At 38.3% G+C, this 17898-nt stretch overlaps 1 non-coding gene across 1 annotated transcript; it reads left to right on the plus strand.

Moving 5' to 3' along the window:
* Positions 1 to 17286: 17286 nt before the first annotated feature.
* On the plus strand, positions 17287 to 17360 carry TRNAN-GUU (transfer RNA asparagine (anticodon GUU)). The gene has a single exon. It is a non-coding gene; the product is annotated as a tRNA-Asn (tRNA).
* The last annotated feature ends 538 nt before the right edge of the window (positions 17361 to 17898 follow it).

A 17898-nucleotide genomic window follows, 5' to 3' on the forward strand; every position in this document is an offset into this window, starting at 1 on the left:
TTGTAGATTTTGACCTAATACCATGTCATTATTGCATTGTAGTAGCTATTATACAGGGCGGTTGGGAGAGCGATAGAAGGTTTTCAATGAGGACTAAACGAGATTATTTTGAATCCTTAAATATCACATTTATTCTCATACAAAGTTTCATCGCTTTTGAAACGTCAACCTTCTTCGATTTTTATATTAAATAATTTGATTAGTGCAATTAAGTCGATCTTTTTAATGTTAAATATTTTCAGCCTTCGGAATTGAAAAACGTATGTGTGTTCTTAATACGCATATTGACGAGGCAAAATGAAAATTTGTTAAAGATTATTATTAACAAACAATCATGTATGCAAATTAACGTATTAAAATGCTTTAGTGCCAAATTTTTCTTGAATTTTAAACAGGATTTTGTCTAACGCAGCGCTGGCCCAAGAAATTCAAATAATCTTAAAAATGTCTCTGTTGTACAGTTTTTAAATGATAAATATGATAAAATTATAGTTCGCAAAACCAAAAACAAAAGGAAATATTACTCACAACCAGAAAATAAGCGAAATTAAATTGAAATAAGTATTAATCATTTTAAAACTTATAGCGCTAGTTCTAACTTAAATAATACCGCTATTAATTAATTTAATTTTCGAAATGAAACCCTCCATTTCTAATGCATTTACTTGTGCCCTCTACTCAGCCTCCCCGCTCTCCACCCTTAGTCCATATTTTAAAGGCGATTAGATTTTTATAAAGATAAATATGGTTATGTAGATTAATGACCGCATCTATCTTCCATTGTGAGCTTTCTTCTATCGAAATACCAAACACCCTGTATATCCCCCTTACTTCTTGCCTCAGGGCTTCGTCGATTCGGCAAAATTCATCGTTCAACGCCTGAAGAAGAACTGAATTTAAATGGCGACAATCAGCGGAAAAATTACGCGTTTCACTCGCTAAGAATAAAAATTTATTGCCTGAGCCTCGCCTTCAACTCGGCTGTAAAAAATGCCGAGGTAGTAAATTTGCTGTTTTTTCGCATTTCGAAGCAAATAAGTACCAGTACTGCTGCCACTGATGTCACTGTGATGATGTATGATTGCAAAAACATTGTAGATTTGCAATTATGCCGAGCACTGAGGACAGAAAAAATTGGCCTCCTCCTCAGTAAGCACGATAATAACCCATCAGTTGATTGGTTTTATCGTGTTGTAATTGAATTTCGAACGGAATAATCGCAAATGATACAATAATCTCCAATAAGTGGATCGCCTCCAGCACCGAACACCCAGAAGGTTCCATTTGTCTTTAGCCGGCCTTGTAATTTGGTAGTACCGCTGAGTAAATGCGAGAGTCACGTGCTCTGACCGACACTTGTCATTAGAAAGAATCGTATTCTTCACGGAGGTAGGTACTGCCTACTGTGCATAATGTGCTGCCCATTGAAATTCAATAGCTACCGTTTTTTGATTGAATGAACGCAAGATTGGGAAAAGAAATATTTTAATTAAGCCAGAAGGGAAAAATCATTAATATTCGGAATTTGTTTTTTAATTTCTCAATTCGCTTTTCCGTTCAGATTCCTTGAGCATAAAAGGTGTTGTGATTAAAATTTTAATATCGTTGATTTGTTTCGAGCATACGATTCACTAAGGCACAAAAGGAATCGGACCATTTTAAAGGATTAATTTTAGTTTTTTGTGTTACCTTCTGAAGTCCTGGAAGGAGGACTCCGACTCAGGTAGGTGCCCGAAGAGAATTACCATTTCAATACAATTCGCTGAATTCAAAAGTCGGAAATACGATAATAATACTACACGTTCGCACATCAGCAAAATAATGTTTTCTGTCAGGCCGTCCGTTTGTTTAAGTTTGAATTTCCTGGTCTCGTGTCCAGGAATCCTGGATCCCGCATCGTCGCTCCTTATTAGCAAAGCGTGTTTCGAATCAAGGACCTGTCTGAACACCCCTAACAAATTGTTAATCCTGTTCCAGGATATTAAGGGAATATGTATGCCGTTTATTATTCGATTACGTTTATACGTTTTAAACCGTAGAGGGACTTTTATTATAAAGCTGTCTCTCCAAGACGTCGATATTTCAAGACGCACAGATAAGGATCAACAATCGAACATTGCCTAAGCCATATTGAGTCGATCTTCCAGATTTGAGAAAGCAGTATAAAAAGATCATTAAGGGTTGACGGTAGACAATGAAGGACAATGAAGCTATTCGTCATTGATAGATTAGAAGCCGTTAAAGTAATGGCAGTCTAGCTGTGTTCCTGCTTCCCATTTTATTGAGAAATATTGCCCGGTTTGCCCAGGAGGACAAAAATGGAAAATTAGGCGCGCGAAGAAGAAGAGAGGAGAGTAAATAGGAAATACGTTATTAAGGAGCTTGTAACTTGCAAAAGGTGCTCGATTAACATTTGTTTGTGTTTAACGGGTGCATAATTTCTATCTCTATCCTTATGTAATCTCTAAGGATAGAAGAAGAACACGCCAACTTTCATCTCAACAGGTGAATAGGCGCATTGTTGGAAGAACGCGCGTAGTTCCATTTGACAGAACGTAAGATCAAGCAGGATAAAAAATGACATAAGCAAAATATTTCGTAATCTATCTCTGTCGGCATAGAATTGAATGTCACCTCTTTTTGTTGATTTTACTGCTGATCGGGCACTGTCGAAACGCATCAGGTAGATGCGTGGTTGGCAATGCCGCTAATAATTAAATTGTTTAATCGTTTCGTTTCCATTTTTATCATATGTAATTCGCGTCAAACGTTTTTAATTGGAAAGGTGGTCGAGTGACACTTCATTTCAAAGGCCTTTTCGTCCTCTCTGCAGGCATGCATTTTCTTATTTCTTTTTAATCTTCCGAAAGAAATGACCTTTCGAACAAGGTGCTACTCGACCCCTCTTTCTATGTGAAATTTTTGCCGCAAATGATAATAGGCGTAACGGATAATAGTGACACGTATAAGTCAAAGTCTTAAGTCAAACGACGTTCCCAGCAAAAATTTGACGTTGACGTTTGACGTCAGTTTTTCTAACCTTGTCCTAACTTAATAAATACGGTTTCGCTCATCTACAGCGAAACGCACTCTTGCACTTGAAATCTGGGAAACATTCCTCTCACAACTTCGAATAATATGCAGGGTGATCTACTTGAAAGTGTGATATATACAGATGCTGACATTTTCTTGGGGAAAAATAGATTAAAATGCCTATCTGACTGAACATACGTAGAATTTCACGAGGACATTATTTTTTAGCTATGTTTTTTTGTGAAATATGTCCCATTTTTTGGGGCTAACTCAGAGATCCTCTATCAACTTACTCGTGCGTCCCCCCTTTTTGTTACAAAAATGATATGCCCATGCTAAAATTATGTATATATGTGTATGGGCGTGTTAAATATTTGCAAAAGTAATGGAAAGTTTGACAGTTTGTCTGTTTCTTCGGAGCTTGATTGTGGGCAGTTGGGCAAAATTGAAAAGGCAAATTGTTCTCCCAATTACCGGCTTTACTACTTTATGTGTAAAGTGCCCACTTTACTCCGTATTTACGCAGGTTCACAATAAATCAAAGTATGTAGAAAACATGTGAGCATAACGATAGTCAAACTCTCATGGTTAAAGCTCATACAACTTAATTTTATTTTTAATTTAAATAATATGCAAACAGGTTAAGTGACAGCCAAGTTTGCATGTCGCGATTATTGTTATCAAACGCGAAGCGAGCGAAAATCGCCTGGTATATAAATTTGTACTTACTAAATATCCGTTAATTATACGGTGTAAGGCAAAAAGGGCAAAATGTTTAATAGGATTTAATTATTTTCATGAGCTTTTTTCATGTGATTACGAACGCCTTGACGCAATATGTCACATACACAATTTAAAAATAAATCTAGAATATTTTTAAAGTGTATTTCATGGGAAGGTCTCATCGGGTTATCGGTATTGTACCTTTTCTTTTTAAGAAAAAAAAAAAACAATAAACTAAAAAATTTTACCTGTTTTTACAACCGTAAGAGATGTTTCCATAAGCGGCACCCGTGGCACTCATAATGCTCCTTTTTTCGAAAAGCCTCCTCATATAATGATATGATAATGGGGTTGGCTCGCCCATTAATTTGAAAATTATTGGATTTTACGAATGTAATGTTCCGTTTTATGATTCTTTATGCGATACACATGATTGGTTACTATTGCCTCTATGGATATACAATAATACCTTTTCGAGCCACTGGTAAATTAGACTCGAGGCTTCGCGAGAAGTTGGTCCACGTATGACACGCTGGGTCGATTTGGCCTCAGACCAAATGACTATGGTCATCCCATATCCACCAAAATAAAAGACACTTTAATATTCTTGAGGTAATTAAATCGCATATTTGTGAAACGGGTTTGAATTCGATACTACAGCGTTATTTTCGTGTTTTCGATTTTCAATATTTATATGGGTTTTTTCCATATCCTCGATCGGTTGGATTTGAGAGAAAGAGGAGTATTTCAGCTCGCACGATATGGGGAAAATTAGTAATCCAATTTATTTACGTCTTTACAGCTTTTCAAATCTATTTCCCTTGGCAATAACGTTTTTCAATTAAAATATATTTTGTGCCTGGACATTCCAATTATAGGCGAACTGGTATTGTTGCGTGTAACATGTAACAATTGCAAGGTTGAGGCGTAATTTTTGCTGCTGCCAAAAGTGCTTCGCTGAAATTAGACGTCACCTGTAGGCCCTTTGATGAATTTTATTGCTTTGCCATAACTGATTCCACGGTTGGAGACTGGTGCAATTCAATTAACACTCAGAATAAAAATAAATCTCTAACTTTGGCAGTTTCAAACCAAATTTAATAAAATCCCTCCGCTCTATCGGATATCGCCACGACGAATCTACCCCTTTGGCCGGTCGTTTTCCACCCTTTCGAAAATGGAAATACGATATTTCACCCTCGATTTTCCTTTCGCCAATAATTAAACATCTTGATTAATGGCCTTTTTCCTTTTAAAGTATTATTTCTTTGGGTTATCTTATCGCAATTTGGAATCTTTATTAGTCAAAGTTTTTCGTCTGAGCGCGGTATCGTCGAATTACGATCTACCCCTTTTGGCTTGATTTCAATTTGGCTTCACGTAATGCTGATATTTGCCAATCAATAGTTGGGCTAACTAGGAAATGAAAATGTGAAAAACGTTAGTACAAGTACAACATATATTTTATTGATGATAAACGACAAAAACGTAATTCGCAGGAACACACATAGTCTGTTTATACAGAGGTCCAGCTAGAGTGAAAAAATGACCAGAGCAAAAAATTGCTCATTTAAATGGGTAAAAATTCACGGACTTTTCAATGTTTCCCTCATGTGTAAAACTGTCCATCTGAGGACTGCATTTAACGATTACAGCGATGATTGTCTATTGCGATATCGATAATTGCGGCGCCACTCCCGGGCTTATTATCGATGGAATCGTGGAGCACGGTAAACAGCAGAGTTTCGAAATTACCCAGTAATTAACCAAATAACATAATTCCCTTATTAATTCTGAAAATATTTAGGGGTAATGAAACGAGAGTAACGAAAAGTACCGATAAGTTTTGGGAAGTTTGCGCAGACGTAAGTTAAGCTGAAAAAAGCTCCAATGCACGTAGCGGGGGAGAGACTTTCAGTTGAAGTTGCTAATGCAAGGTGCCCCTGAACATAAATTCAATCACACATTCCAGGTGCCGAAATGTGACGAAAACCTCGTATAAACGTATATGGAAATGTGCTTCGTTTTCGACGTACAGGGTATGAAATCTTGCTTCTTGAGGATGGTTTTTTATTCATATTTTCGAAACGTTCTCAGGTGGACCAATGAAATTTCGTATAACTTTTTGTACTCGTTCTGGGTCTCTCAAGAAGATTGCCACACCACCACAGTAGCGGGCAATGCTGGAGGGTGGCATTCGAAAAGTACCTAATACGGCATTTACTATGCAAATAATATTCAAGAATAATATGAATTAAGTTCACAATGACCGTGAATGCGCACAGTGCACAAATAACATTTTGATCTACTTCTGCGAAGTGGATCTATTTAGTTCTGCCTCTCTGCCACATTTAATCCTAATCTAATAATCTTCTAAATATTTTGTTTTTCTGTTGATAATGGTCCGGCTATCTCGAGCAATGCGATGTCCAAACAAAATATGCATCTAGTTCCAAGTATCCAACGCAGCCTTTAAGGCCCGGTAGTCGTTTTAGCAATAAACTGTCATAATTATACCGGCTAAAATACACAAAAGAGACCTTGGCAAACATATGCCCCCAATTAGCACATATTCGATAAATTCGTCATGGCATTAAATATCGGCAAACTGCAATCAAAACAAATAAAGGGTTGCACATGGTCGTTAAAAAGTTTATGCGATTTGTGGGTCAAAAAGCAGAAATGTTTTACCAGAGGCGTAGCATCCAGGAGTTGTCATTCCCACGATATTCCATCGCGCATCTTATGACGAACCTACTTACCCACCTAATTGCATTTTTTTTTTTTTTTTTTTTAATTTCGACTTTAACCGAAGCTCCAACCGGAAATACGTCATTTAACCTCAACAATCCTCAAAAGGTTTTGAGTGAAAAATAATAACCAGAAATGGGCGTATTTGTTAACAATTCGTTGAGTGGGCTCCGTCATCGTTGGAATTTTGATTTCGGTGCACGAAAAGGGACGGAAGACACATGTACGAACATCCGCGAAGCAATTTTTTTAATTAATCTCTACGCCACTGTAACGGAGGGTGGGAAACAACGCCCGATGAAGCAAACAGCAAACTGCATATTTGAGTCGGCTCGGATCAAAAGCTTTTTACAAATCAAATATTTCGCGAATTTCAGCGATCTTCGTCGTGTATTGACGCTGCCAATATAATAAGATCGGATTGGTTGGTCGCAATTAGCAGCTGATTTGTTGCCTCGATTTCACCGTGTTCCGAAGGTTCCCTTTTTGCTAAGCCGTTCGAATATATATCTGATGATCACTTATGATTGTTGCGGCAAAGAACGATCATTAATCTGACGCGTATCATCAATATTGACATCTCGATGAGGAATCGCACAGCAGTGGGCACTACTGTTGCGGCGACTTCAAAGGCGTGAAGTTGTGTCTGGTGAGGCAAATGATGATGTTCGATAGGCGATGGGTAATGAAATAGTGTTGGTATTGAAACGATGGAAGGAGCGATTTGAGTCTTCGACGGAGTTAAAAAAAAATGTTAAAACTACGATTTGACTTCCCATTTGGGATTCCAGATAGATTCCAGTTTTTTGTCATAATTTGTAATGCCACGAAAAATTCAGGGGGGGCAAGAGGAAACCGGACCACCATGCAGATTTTGACAACAAACTCTAACTCATAGCCATCTAGACCCTAGGAAGTAGTCGCGTGCCGAATTTCCATATCTAAGAAACTGATGGAGCTGCACAATAAAATTTTCCAAAATCTGAAACTATCGAAGTAACATTTCTGCGAAGTAGGTCTAGTGCGCTAAGCTAGCGAAGATGTTCGAACTGGTTGTCCACTTGTCGTTCACCGTGACTCGGACGTTTTCGCCCTAATTTACATAAATAATTTAATAACGCCATATTTCGATTAATGTCAGAAATTTATTCATGCTCATTCTCGCGGCATCCAAAAGATTAGGAATTAAGCAAGTTTTCCTTTTTCAAAATTCCAAACAACGGGAAAGATACTCTTTAAGGAGAAATCTAACATCAAACAAAAATGGGAACTCCAGTGGTTCCAAAACGTGTACAAAACCATGTAAAACAATTTTTTCGCAACTTGAGCTTTCTCGTTATTCCGCGTTCATCCACAACATCACATAGAATCGAAATTGTGGAAATTTATAGATTATTAGAGTGAAAACATAGTGAAGCGTCACAACTCGACGTTCCCTCGCCATTCACCTCGCCAACAATTGAACATCGTAGTTCATTTGTCTTGTTGCTTACCAACTGTGAGGTTGTAAAAATGTTATCTGATTTAGAGAGTAATAGTGACACGCCAAATACCTTGATTGGTAGCTATTATTGATTATGTTTTGTTGATGTTGAACTTGGTCTGGTTTCTCAAGCAGCACCACACATTTCGCTTCTCTACTCTTAACGTACGTTGGATCTTGCCATCGGATCGAACACATAAAGTACTGCTGATTAAACGCAATGGCACTGTTGCCGCATGGAGGAAATGGGGTGTTGAAGGAACCAATCACCGAACACGCTTCATGCACCTCGTCCCTGCGAAGGGCGAGGTGCGTTGCTCAATGAACAACTTCAGTGGTTTACATTCATATGATTCTATTGCTTGATTTACCGTTGCCGGACGGTGAGGTGAACGTCGGGGTGTCCGGCGAGAAGCGATTCTTCACTATGATTTCACCCTTAAACCAAAGATTCTACGCTTAAAGCTTTGGCAGGCATAATTTTCTGTGATTTTTTTCAACCAAACAAGGCACGTTGAATCCAATTTGCTGGCAATCTCCCGGAAAATATCAAACTGGGCCAAATGGAATATCGTTACTATCGAAAGTAATGCAAAGCAACAGTCCGTGGCCAGTGCTGCCAAATCCGTGACAGTGTTGCTTTTTTGCCAGTCCAGAGACGACGTCAGACGAGACTTCCTTTGTTAGAAATTCATGAAATGAAAAAGGAATTTTTAAGCAAGTAGTCTACTCAGCTGACTGATTATGGATAATCCACTGCTTGGAGTTGATGAATGAATGACAACAGACGGATGCGCAAAGGTACTTTGACCACCAAGTATAGGCCACAGAGCCCGTAACGTCCTACCTAAGAAGACTTACGGTAGACCCGTTTCCACTACGAGTTTCCCGTACGAGTCTGCTGGGCTCACCTTTATCTGGCTGTGTCGCAGAATTGGTTATCTCAACTATTTGTGCTAGAATGGAGAGGGGAAGGAAGAGTGCCCGAGTGGGAATCCTCCCTGCGATTGCGCGGTACAGAGGAGTTCTTGGAAAGGGCCCCCTACCCCGCGGGGACTGCAGGAGTATGAAAGATACCACGGAAAGGCCCTCTTTCTGAACGGTATGAGAGGGAGATGCCGGTACATAATCCTCAGATGAGAGGCTTCGACCTCAAAATCTGCTACAGAAGTCGATAGGGGTAGGAACAAGTTCATAAACTTGAAAGGTCAGTAGGAAGGTTCCTGGGCTGTCGAAAAAGACCCGTTGAAGACGTGGTCAACGCGCGAACAGAAAGGCACCGCGTTTTCAAAGTTTGGAGCTCGATATCTTGGAAACGCGTGGAGCAATTGACTTAAAATACAACTCAAAGTAACAATTTGGATGCGTACCATTGGTGGACATGAAGTTGCAAGATTTCTCTTCATCACTGAGTTAGGGGGTCACATTAGTACCTGCTTTTGTGATTTTGAAAAACTCGTGAGACGAAAGTACCCAAAAATTCTTTCTTATGACATCTCAGATACTTATCAATGTCGTTTTGATTTGCTAATTTCGAATCCGTCCTGAGCTCCAATTTTTTCCACTTAAAATTTAATACCCGAGCGGACAGTTACGCCACTGTCTCATAAAAGTATCATTCAGTATCATATAAAGGACAATTTGCGAAAATTCGAGAGTACTAGTCGATATTGTACATCGGATACTCGACAAGACATGAGATACGAGTTCGCGCTAAGTTGGCCAATAAATCTCCTGTTAAGAGTATTTTAGTGTCGCGGACAAGACACGTAAATCAAACTAGACTGGCTATTGATCAGTTTTGCACTGCTAAGAATGTCGCCTTATGGTGTGGGAGGCATCTCGAGGATAAGTTACGACTGAAAGCCTTTACCTTAAAGCTTCTGCTGTAACCATATAAACGATGAAGCTCATAAGAAGATGCTCTTCCTTGTTGGGCCGTAATAATTGAAAAATTAAAATATTTATCTAATGAGGTGAAACACTAAGTAGCAGAAAACTGCAAAAATAATTGTACCACCCATTAAGTTGCCGTCCAACAATTATTAACAGGCAGTTAAAAAAGGGCTTTCCAGCGAAAATTATCCTTGCAAAGGACTACTCAAAGGGAATTAATATGCATAATCAGGCCGCATAAAAAATCCATTAACTTTTATGGACTGCAAAGTGTGTTACCGAATGACTTAAACCAACCATTTTTCACTTACATACCACTATTTTGTAATTAAAAAAATTATTCTACTCTTATAATAAATATAATATAAATCTCATAGAGACAGGATCCTCCCTCAGGTAACGGCAACAAAGTCATTGAAAGGGTGTAAAAATGCCATCTACCCTCGCCCAGTGTCCACCGTTTATCCTTGGACAAATTTACCCCGTTTATATGGAGGTTAACCTTTTATTAGGGTGGGATTCCAGCTTGACCAGTCGATTTTTATCTCTGAAAGGGGAGACGGTAATTGGGGAAACAGACTTTTCTGGAACCTTGGGAACTGTTTTATTGAGCCGATAATAAACTAATGCGGAGCACTAGAAAGGATTAGAAGTAAATAGAGCATGGAGCATATTCGATTCAAAGAATCTAACAAATCCACCCCTACTTCAGTGTCTTTAACGATAACCCGTTACGTTTTTTAAATATCTCTGAAATGAACAACGCTGAAATATTTTAATAGCGCAATTATAACATTAATACTTCATTAGAAACTATTGTTATTGCTAACCTGACGCCATTCGTCCTTTCTTAACAAGTCGAAAAATGATAAATACAATCCAGCGACTGCAGCGTTACCACACAGCCTAAACGAACCCAGCAGCCAAGAGCACGAAGAGCTTCCTCTTGCCATAACGGGACCCGCTCACTCTCGGCACGACACCAGGTAGAGCTCGAACTACTCTGCTCACTCAGCTTGTGATCTTGTGCATATGTCCAGCAAACGTCGTACAATTTCATAAGAGAAGACATTGAGCATGCTATAAAATCGCTATTTGCTCTCGGACTCACCATTATTACCAAATGTTTGTTAATGCGCACATTATGCGTAAATAAAACTACCATATGTATATTCATCGGGCAAACTATGTATACATGTAGAATTTTAAACAGGGTGTTTGGAAATGTAGTGAAAGTACTTTGGGAGGTGGTCCCAGAGATTGACACAATTAAAAAAGTCCTGATATACTCCATAAATTACTTCTTACAAGGGCTAGAGCCCTTCAAAGAGGAACTTTCAAAATTGTTTTTTCGCAATACTTTCGCAATACACTAATATTATGACATTCGGTATACTGGAACAAGTTGGAACAGGACAACACTTTTTGTATCAGTTATTGTAGATTTCGGTCTGGCGCCTCACATACAGGGGGTCTCGCACGCAAATGATGTCCTAACTTTTTTATGTCTTTTGTTAAGCTTCGAAATCAAACTACTGAATCTCGAACATTTTTAAGTTCTTTCTCTTCAATCTTGTCAAGACAGGCCGCTCTTCGGAGAAATGAGTTTTCGTAAACCGATGCACGATTATTTCGATGTTATTTCCGGACGCCCTGTATAATATTTACAGATGTACGTTAAAGAATTTCCTGTAAACAACTTTTCATGTCACATTCCATGTTAATGGAGTGCCCTATCGCTTGATGTATTTACTGATTGTGTACCGATACTCCCTTAAATAATTTTAACATAGAGCAAATGTGCAGCTATCAAGCTCCAAATGTGAAATTTCCATATTTTTTTTATGCAGGGAGTAATAATTAGAGTCGCACCTTCCATTTTCTCCAAACAAAATGTTTAATTTGTGTTGCGCATTGCAACTCCTGTTATGGAAAAATACCGAAAATAACTAATTAGGTTTTGATAGTTCGTGTCTGGTTAAGGCAGTTCGAACGCATCAGATTTATCAACATTTATTTTTTCTATTGTCAACATTTATCCACCTGCTTCATATAACACAGGTTATAGAGGGTAAACGCAAATCAAGACCTTATTGTCCCTTTTACATTTTTCGGTTCTCTAGGATTTAACTGAAGAGGTACATAAGCACAAATATACATCAATGAATGTAATTTGAACGCGCTTAAGAATTATTTTAGGCCACTTTCAATTTGGTTTTCCATAGTTTGCATTTCCGTCAGTAAAAATTTTCAATACGAAAACGTCGACGCCAACTGTTGGCCGTCGTTTTTACGTTTTTCCACTTTTAAATAATGTTTATTTAATTAAGAATGCGAGTCTCCTTTTTTCCGTTTTCCTCCATTTTGCGTTCGGTTTCGGTTTTCTTTGAGAGCGGACTTAATGAAAATTCATGTTTGCGATCTGATGAAAAATCAGTCGCATATTTTCTCTCGCTGCTGGGAATTCAAGTACCGAAAACGGGTAATGGGAAAATTTAATTTTTTTCGAAAAGAGAACGTTTTCCTACAATTCATACAGACGGCGAATTTTTAATTTTTATTAACCGATGCTAATTCATACGTCGGGCCTCGAAATCACGCCCGTTAAACAATTTGCTTTAGTACAGCTTTGACAAAGTCTATTTTTTCGAAGCTTAGTTGCGCAATCATATTAAAAGCTTAATCCACTCAAGCCATTGACCGTTGATATTTAAATTGCCAGCAAAGCCGGGGAATTATATAATAACAAATTGCATACTTACGTACATACATATATGTCGTTCCCACTTAGTAAAAATCTTTGATCGCCATGGAAGGCAGCTAGTACTTGCTGCGTAAATAATGGACAACAACAGTGGCCAAATTTAGCAAATGAGTAAGATTAGAAATTCAGCAAATGCCAAGTTAAGCTGACGGATTTATAGTTCCGTTAAAGTAAGCCATAAGAAGTAAGTGACCTTAAAGTATGAGAAAAATAAGTAAATGTTTTTTTAACTTTTATAATGAATAGACAGGTGATGACGTTCGACAGTTCTGATATCCATATAATTTGCAACGTAGAGTTTAAACGATACATCTTAGGGCCTAAGTTACACAAATGATGAGTCCAGCCTGAGCGACATTTCTGTGTACTCGACCGAATCAGTGAAGTTCTCAAATTCGATAACTATCGCGAACGATTGCTTTTGGCCAATGGAAAATTGATATTTGAGGTCTACCGGCAACTCCAACGGCCGTTACGCCTGCGCGAATCTTTTTAGACTTAAGCCGAAGGAAAACATGTATGAAGCAACTTGGAGGTTTCCGTGTTTATTGTGAATGGAGAAGGATAAACATTTTATCATGCTCGATAGGTTGATGCAACGTGCGAATTATCGTGTGTTTACAAACAGAATTACTCATACCCCATAAAAACAATATACTAATGTGTAATCATTTGTATAATTACTATACAAACCAATGTAAGCTGATCCTGGATGGAAAAGTGTTGCTCCTGAAACGTGCGGAAAGTGCACTCCCAACTGTAAGCCCAAACTCCGCTTCGCTCCAATGGTAACCTCGTCCCGGAAATTGCCACTTTTCGCACATGTCTTCGATACTCTGTTTTATCATTTTTTCCTAATCGTCCTTTATTAAGTTAATATCACGTTCGCCGCCTCTGAATAGACCAATTCCGCATTCATTGTCTTCTACCAGAGTTATTTACTCTGAAAGTTGCACTTCATGAATCAATAGCCGTATTGTAAAATTGAGATAAAGAGGCGATTCCAGTGTGGGCCGATGTCTGTTTCACGTTGTCCTTAGTGATGTATAGTTCCAGTCCGCCGATTCTCTGTACTTATTTGTATTGTAAATGTTTTCGCTTTGACTTATGGACTTTTCGAGCCAATTTATCGTTTACCTTTCGCTGTGTCACCATTTCCTTTATCCATTCTTCTATTGCCCGATATAAATCACGTTCATGCTTAAAACTTTAATAAAATCGTAATAACGTTGAAAGAATGCAACATGGCCGCCTGGTTCTCAGGCCTACTAAATTTATTGTTATTCGTCAGTTGTCATGAAACAATAAACTATCACCGGTTGAAATCAAGACGTCAGTGTCCCCGCTTCAACTGTTTCTCGGAAAGTCGCCAGATACCCACGATGACTGCCATCTTGATGGGGTCGTAGGTCAACCTAGTAGCCCATGGTAAAATAATTGCGTTCTGCTTTCGCTCGAGCGTGATTTAAGAATAAAATCTTCGGAAGGCAAATCCTTTGGACCCAATATCACACCATGAAACTCCATAACCGACATACCTCCGCGACGTAGGATTAATCGACCCCGATAAAATCAATTATTCGTCTTTGTATCTTTTATAAGTTACGAGATTTATCAACGCGAGGCGCGCGATTCCATAAATCACACACCTAAGCTAATATGTCTCGTTCAAATCGAGCGCTTTTCTTAAGTTTAAAGCCGTGTTCGAATCGGATACGTCATTTGTCCGAAGTCACCGAAGACCAAATCGGGTGGGATTGGCGGTCGCCAGTTCGATTCCGTGCTTGTTCTTTTCACGTTAGTGAGTTGCCCTAGAAAATATATTACCAAACTAGACAAATCTTTACCGTATTTGTCCGCCTGCGGGCCGAGCCCATTTTTATCTTAAATCTTTTTTTATTGTCCAATCTCAGACTTGATAAGTACCGAAAGCTTATAAAAGTTCTTGTATACGGTATAGTACTGCTATAAAACGTTTAAAAATAATAATTTCATGGTCCTGTCGCTTATGACTCGTTATCTTTTCTAAATCGAAGCAATCAGGGGAACACAAATACCCTGAATATACAATTTTTTTATTGCGGGTATAATACGAAGTTTGGGTAAAAATCTCTCTAGATTCGTTACGAATTAAATCCCAATTACTTCTGGTTTCCAAACACCCAACTATTAAGTCGACGAATTTGGCGCAAGTCGATTTTATGTCTAAGACAAAAAGGAGGTCTTAAATCTTATGATCTTCATGAAAAACGCACATGATCGTCGGACGTTAAAGCGTTGAAGTTTAAAATTTAGAAAAACTATATTTCCAAAAAATTATCCAAATTTGGATAAATCGACGACAACCACAAAAAAAAATATCAAATTTACGGAAACCTGGGGGATGTTAAGATGAGACTTCTCAGAGCGAAGCTTTTCCACAAAATTGATTGCGCGAAAATTTCATGATGATAGCGGATGGCATGATGTAGTGGCCGGTTTCAAACAGATTTTCTTCTATTTTATTATGTTAGCTTCAGTACTTCCTTCATTGCGAACCACACATGAATCATACTTGTGATGTATCCTCTTCTACGACGTCCCTGAATTTCAGCAAAAACCGAATTTCTGCCCTTATTAAATTATACACTGTTTGTAGCATCCTGGCAACCTAGCTTTGTTAAACATTCAAAGTATACTGAATAAAATATAACATTTCTCTCTCCGTGTATTTATCTAGGAGGTCGGGAAATTTTAATTAATATTGTTAATTGGAAACGTCTAGATGGACAAAATAATAACCGACCGTTCGCCGGGGAATTCTGAAATATATGTATGTGCGTGGTTTGCCAGAGAAGGACACATGATATTTTGGATTGGGAGAGCCAGAGGGTTTCAATTGAATTGTTAACTTAACGAGGTCAAGAGAATTGGTAACAACACAGTTTATGAACAAATCACAAATATGCGTCAATATTATCGGCGCCTGATTTATTGCCCTTTAATCCATGTTATTGCTCAAATCACATTGCATGACATAATGTATATTTATTATGATTTACAGGCCCCAATAAACCTATATTAATGTTCTAAACCAGAGTAAACAGATTTAATATGTAATTTTAAATTCTGCACTAACTTACACGAAGGTCAAACCGTAAGTTATCTCTCCTCGCGTTATCACCTACGTTGCCTATAAAGGATGACGATTCCTCTAAGAACCGATTTGGCGCCATCGATCTACATACACAGAATGTTGTTTATGGCCCTACCTACTGTTGAGAGATTAAAAGCAATATAACACACCCCGAAAGTCTGATTTTATAGATCAATAATGATCGGATAAGGAGCTTGGCTGCGTTTTACAGCCTGGAAATTCATATGTGTAATAAAAATTGGCGCCGAATCCTTTTAAAACACATAAAAACCCTTTGTTAAATACTTCTTCTTGGCTTTTATTGAGCGCCTTTACTTTATTAGGGTCGATAAAGATTGACTTACAACTTCGAGGAATCGGCCAAATACATTTGCATGGAAGTATTTAACAATTCAGCCCTATGAGGCAATAACCCTTTCCCTGCCTGGAAATCACCCTTTGACAAATGACTTTCAACATCGGATTTCAGGCAATATAGCCTAAATAGACTAAACACCGAACAGATCCGATATAATTGATAGAGTTAGAATGATTTGTATTCAACAGCCGTGCCTGTCATATTCTGCCTTCAGACAGCTTGCGAACGGATGTCTTGTAAATTTTGGAGGTAAACGCCAGTGGAGGGGGATCGAAGGGTTGATTGGGTTAGATTTGTCACTGTCTCAAGTTGACCGGAAGTTTCGGAAATTTGGAATTTCTGATTAATTCCTATCGTTAATGCAATAAGGCGCCCACCATAGCTACAACTCTAGGAAGTTGGAGCTCGCTCACACACAAAGAAACGCGAAAAGTACCAGAAAACGAGGAAATGAGTGGGAATCTATCATCAATTCGAATTGAAACGAAACAGGCGTCGAGGCGTGCCTTAATGACGTCGAAAGTCATTAATAGTGACGTCTTAAGAGTTAGAAAAATGAGCGAATTTTATGGCTGATGCCTCTTAAGAACCAAGGCAAAAAGTTACTGCTTAATGAAACATAAGGGGAAATGGATCAGCTATGTTTGTCTTTTTATCTGTAGTTTTTATGTTGCGAAGCGATGACTCTTAATAGAGGCCATTTGATATTTATAACAAATGGAAGTACTTACTTTACGTTCTGCTGCGCTCAGATCTACAGAGCTGCTTAATTTTCGGGTTAGTTCAGGTTAGAAAATGTTCAATAGAAAGCTGCGAGCAGTGTGTGTTCGATTAAAAAAAAACAGTTCTGAAAACGCATTGAGCTCGCATTTAGTTGAGCACAGTCGTATATCAAATTATGAGGCAATTTTTTTCGAAAATACCGCAACAACTTGGGGAGCCGACTAGCATGAAGATCTGGGAGATAGCAGAGATAAGCGGATTAGCTCGTATAGCATCCACGAGTACGCCGTTGATAAAATAGGTGATGAACTTCAATACCGGATAAATCAAAAATTGAAGTAAATCTGCGTTAGCGTTGTCTCAATTTTTGATATAGTTTCGTGCGACCGTTATAGAATTTTATCCTGGGTGCTTTCAAGGCCTCCGTGGCGCAATTGGCTAGCGCGTTCGGCTGTTAACCGAAAGGTTGGTGGTTCGAGCCCACCCGGGGGCGGAACTTTTTTCCTTCGAATTTATATTTTACCTTTTTTATTTACGTGACTCTATTACAGAGTGTCCCAAATTCAGCTTTCGACATGGGGATTTGAGGAATTATGAGACGTAGTAACAAACTGTTCACATGTAGTTACTGCTTAAATCATAGTTATGCTCCATTTACTTTTTATTTGCAGCATGGTCAGCCACGAAAGTTTGTCATAATGCCTCTCTATACTGTGACAGGTATTAACTTACGATTTAAAGTTATATTTGTTAGCAAGTGTCCAAGAGGTTAATGCAGAGGGCAGTGGCTAAAAGGAATAATAATATACCGTGTGTGTCTCCGAAGAGGGGAACCGACTCTTGTGAAAGTTAAAAAATTTTCGGCTTAAATTTTGATATTTTGGGGTTCCGCCCTGCATGGTTAAAGGCTAATTTCCAACATAATTTCAGTTTTAGAACGTCAAGCATGTCTTGTAATTTAAAAAAAAAAACAATTTCCTGCAGATAAAGTGTTTTTTTCGGTGTCAAATGAGATATGTTATTAAGAAAAG

This window comes from Euwallacea fornicatus, chromosome 29 (genome assembly GCF_040115645.1).
Source record: "Euwallacea fornicatus isolate EFF26 chromosome 29, ASM4011564v1, whole genome shotgun sequence".
Lineage (NCBI taxonomy): Eukaryota > Metazoa > Arthropoda > Insecta > Coleoptera > Curculionidae > Euwallacea > Euwallacea fornicatus.